Raw genomic sequence first — 4,970 nt, forward strand, 5'->3', positions numbered from 1 at the left:
TACACAAGAGTTACTTGTTTATATCAAAGAATCTAATAAAATTAGCTATAAATTTAATTTCAGCTGTAGAAGAAATAAATTTAAAAAAAATAAATTCAACGTTTCAAATTCATCCTGGAATGCATTTTAAGCAATTTCTTACAATTATGTTATTCGGTAGATAGAACTTTTTAGTCCCCTATATTTCCCATGTTTTTTGCGTTTAATTTACCATTATTTTATAATAGATATCTAATTAAATATTGGTTTAAATAATAAATTTTTTTAATATTTTATAGCATAATATTTGTTTATATAAAGTTTATTAATTAATTTGGTTTTTATTTAACATATATTTTGTTAATTAAATATTACGAATCTAATGCTCCTGGAGCAATTTAAGAAGTTTCGAATATCTTGTGAACCGGTGTACAATAAAATACAACTTTTTTCATATATTAACAACCATTATTATCGACAACTAATTGCATAAATTTAGCATATAACCACACGGTAAAAATGATGGATTTTATTTTTTGCACATGTGCATTAATGTGAATAAATTATTAAATAATTCAGTTTTTTATACGATTACCGAGGACTTACATGAAAATTACTATACTGTATAAAACTATATAAATCATTATATCATGATATTGTCAAGAACACATTAAAATATTAATTTATTTAATAAATTAAGTTATTATTTGAGTAAAAATTTACTACGGAAACTATTGCAAATTTTTAATTTTAATAACCATAAACAGTTCCACGACCAATACTCTCCAAATGTTTCTTTTCAAATCCTTAAAATCTTAAGAATTTTTTTTATTAGATATTTCAATTTATATAATTCTTCAATACTCGATGTTGCGATTTTTTAAATTAAAATTAGAATTTCAGTTAAACCTAAAGTAATCAAAAAAAAATTATCTCTGTTACAATAATATGCTTTGTAATTAATAAACCAATAACATATGCAATAATCACACAACTCTCGCTCTTGATTTATGATTTATAAGAATTTTATGCAAATGACAATATTTGCCAATTTTTGTTATATACCAATTATGAAATATAAAAATGAAATATTCAAAAAATAAGTAAAATGTTAATAAATACTTCGAGTATAGTTAATACTATACTAATACATACAAATGAATTGGTCAACTACTGGGTTGCCATCCATTCAAGAAGCCATATTATAACATAAAAACAATTACTGAATGTTCTAGGATGACAAATTGCAATTAAAAGTATAACAAAAAAAATATATGTAAATAAATATAATTCCTCGCTTCTGCAAATGCTACTTCTTGTTCAAAAATATATTCAATTAATGATACACCAAGCCAAAACAAATACGAAGGGATTATCTAAATCCATTAGTAACACATAAAAGAAGCTCCAAGGCAAACATTTTTGTTTCACATAGACGAAAACAGTGCAAATATTGTCCGAAATATTTACCGAGATAAATTCGCAACGATTCCATAGTCTTGTGTACAGAGACATGGCCGGAGCACTAAACAATCACCACAAAATAAACATCACACAACACTTAGAAACAAATAATTCTACTGCAGAAAAATTTGTTGTTAACTCAATTAGAGAAGCAGACCGAAACTGATGGTCGAAAATAAACATTTCTGACAAGAATGTAGTTGGTATTGCCCTATCGAAATGTCAAAATATCCACGTGCCAGGAGTTGCATTATCTATGAAATTTAAAATGCTACATGAACAATGTACATAAGAAATTATCGCACGTATTATATGTTGCATTACACTTGATCTTTATACAAAGAGTATGATTAATGCAATAAAAGTGATTAGATAAATTTACAGACTTGGGAGAAGAACTTACATAGGACTTCCAATGACTAAATGAAGCTAAGAATCACTAGTATTTTTTTTTTTTTTAGTTTTGCAGGAACTTTATTTAAAAGGTTCACTGGCTCTTGGTTCAGTATCAATTTAATGTGTACTCCTGCGTCATTATTTTTTTATTTTACAAACTAGAAGTTTGTACGTGAAAACTCACAATTTTGATGTTAGGAGAAAAAACGTATTTCAGATGAATGCCAATAATGCCAATGATTTATCGACATTTCTGAAGAAGTATGCCTCTGTGGTAAAACTGTGGGTCAGCAACAACTGGTCTCAGGTTGGAAAACCACTTCGATCAGTTTGATATTAATCAGAATTTTACTTGAGACTATATATCCAAAATATGATATCAAGTGGAAATTGCCCTTGGAAAAAGTTGGATTGTTGCAAAAAGAATAAGAAGCAAAATGCTAGTCAAATATGTCACAACTAGAATAGATAACTACTTGATTCTTTTTGTAATACCACAATCTAATTAATTACTGATTTCTTCAACAGTTCCACGAGGTGTTGTGTTGAATCTTCCCCCTCTATTTCACTAATATTAATGATATATTTTGAATTTTATGCAGCAATGTCAGTGATACAATAAAATTATTTTCATTTGAAAACATTTTTGAGATCTATAGTTTCAAGTGAAAACATATATCACTACTTGTTGATATCACTGTCCGAGTTGGATATCGAACCTGATATTTTGTGGTCGCAAGACCAAAGCTTTAACCCCTGTGCCACGGAGAGCCCCATACAATTAATATGATATGCAAATATTTCAGCGATTAAATTTGTACTTGTCTATCAATATTGAAAAACTGTACAATGTATAAAAAGTATTCTTCATTGATTTTCCTTCCTTACAAGCAATGAACCAAAAAAACCACATGCTTTTTAGTATAAATAAAATGTTGTACAATCATCGTTCTGAAACTTTTTTATTGCCTCAAACTAATATACAACAAAATTTTTTGAGATGATTGTTTTTTACAATTTTTGTCGATTTGAACAAGCTTATAATACCGATATGCAGATAGCAACAAGATCCATAATTGTTTGCCAAACATAAACCTTCCTTATCCTAATATCTCATGAATTTTGCAAATATTAGAATACTACTGGTATCAATTTAAAAAATCTTGTTCTTTTCAATATCTATATAGAAAATTATCAGATGAAATATAGTTTTCGATATAAGCACGAATGTAATTATATTCAATCAATTATATAAGGTTGTCAAATATCTCCCTTCCGCCTTTTTGTATTTTAAACCAAGAGCAGAAAAGCGGAAGGGAGATATTTGACAACCTAATATCATAATGTACGTTTTATATTCGTGGATCAGAATTTCTTCACCATATTTGTTAAATCACGCCTTCTATAATGGTTTGCTCAAAAATCAGTTACTACTATTAAGGAATATTTTCAAGTGAATTTTTACACTATTTAATGTCTCGAACAATTTATTATTATTTAATAATTTATTTACCACTGCGGAAGAATTCATGAGGGAAAATCTTTGTGATGACAATCTCAAGAAATTAGTATTTTAAGAATCACTAGTATTTTTTTTTTTTTTTAGTTTTGCAGGAACTTTATTTAAAAGGTTCACTGGCTCTTGGTTCAGTATCAATTTAATGTGTACTCCTGCGTCATTATTTTTTTATTTTACAAACTAGAAGTTTGTACGTGAAAACTCACAATTTTGATGTTAGGAGAAAAAACGTATTTCAGATGAATGCCAATAATGCCAATGATTTATCGACATTTCTGAAGAAGTATGCCTCTGTGGTAAAACTGTGGGTCAGCAACAACTGGTCTCAGGTTGGAAAACCACTTCGATCAGTTTGATATTAATCAGAATTTTACTTGAGACTATATATCCAAAATATGATATCAAGTGGAAATTGCCCTTGGAAAAAGTTGGATTGTTGCAAAAAGAATAAGAAGCAAAATGCTAGTCAAATATGTCACAACTAGAATAGATAACTACTTGATTCTTTTTGTAATACCACAATCTAATTAATTACTGATTTCTTCAACAGTTCCACGAGGTGTTGTGTTGAATCTTCCCCCTCTATTTCACTAATATTAATGATATATTTTGAATTTTATGCAGCAATGTCAGTGATACAATAAAATTATTTTCATTTGAAAACATTTTTGAGATCTATAGTTTCAGTGAAAACATATATCACTACTTGTTGATATCACTGTCCGAGTTGGATATCGAACCTGATATTTTGTGGTCGCAAGACCAAAGCTTTAACCCCTGTGCCACGGAGAGCCCCATACAATTAATATGATATGCAAATATTTCAGCGATTAAATTTGTACTTGTCTATCAATATTGAAAAACTGTACAATGTATAAAAAGTATTCTTCATTGATTTTCCTTCCTTACAAGCAATGAACCAAAAAAACCACATGCTTTTTAGTATAAATAAAATGTTGTACAATCATCGTTCTGAAACTTTTTTATTGCCTCAAACTAATATACAACAAAATTTTTTGAGATGATTGTTTTTTACAATTTTTGTCGATTTGAACAAGCTTATAATACCGATATGCAGATAGCAACAAGATCCATAATTGTTTGCCAAACATAAACCTTCCTTATCCTAATATCTCATGAATTTTGCAATATTAGAATACTATGGTATCAATTTAAAAAATCTTGTTCTTTTCAATATCTATATAGAAAATTATCAGATGAAATATAGTTTTCGATATAAGCACGAATGTAATTATATTCAATCAATTATATAAGGTTGTCAAATATCTCCCTTCCGCCTTTTTGTATTTTAAACCAAGAGCAGAAAAGCGGAAGGGAGATATTTGACAACCTAATATCATAATGTACGTTTTATATTCGTGGATCAGAATTTCCTTCACCATATTTGTTAAATCACGCCTTCTATAATGGTTTGCTCAAAAATCAGTTACTACTATTAAGAATATTTTCAAGTGAATTTTTACACTATTTAATGTCTCGAACAATTTATTATTATTTAATAATTTATTTACCACTGCGGAAGAATTCATGAGGGAAAATCTTTGTGATGACAATCTCAAGAAATTATAGTAGTGCGCAACAGATCCATAAC

General features: G+C 28.1%; 1 pseudogene; it reads right to left on the reverse strand.

The window, feature by feature from the left end:
- Nucleotides 1-859: 859 nt before the first annotated feature.
- LOC113365566 overlaps nucleotides 860-4,970 on the reverse strand; it is a 20,665-nt pseudogene continuing 16,554 nt past the window's right edge.

Source organism: Ctenocephalides felis, unplaced genomic scaffold, assembly GCF_003426905.1.
Source record: "Ctenocephalides felis isolate EL2017-DRISC unplaced genomic scaffold, ASM342690v1 CF-g0.4_SCAFFOLD_01118, whole genome shotgun sequence".
Lineage (NCBI taxonomy): Eukaryota > Metazoa > Arthropoda > Insecta > Siphonaptera > Pulicidae > Ctenocephalides > Ctenocephalides felis.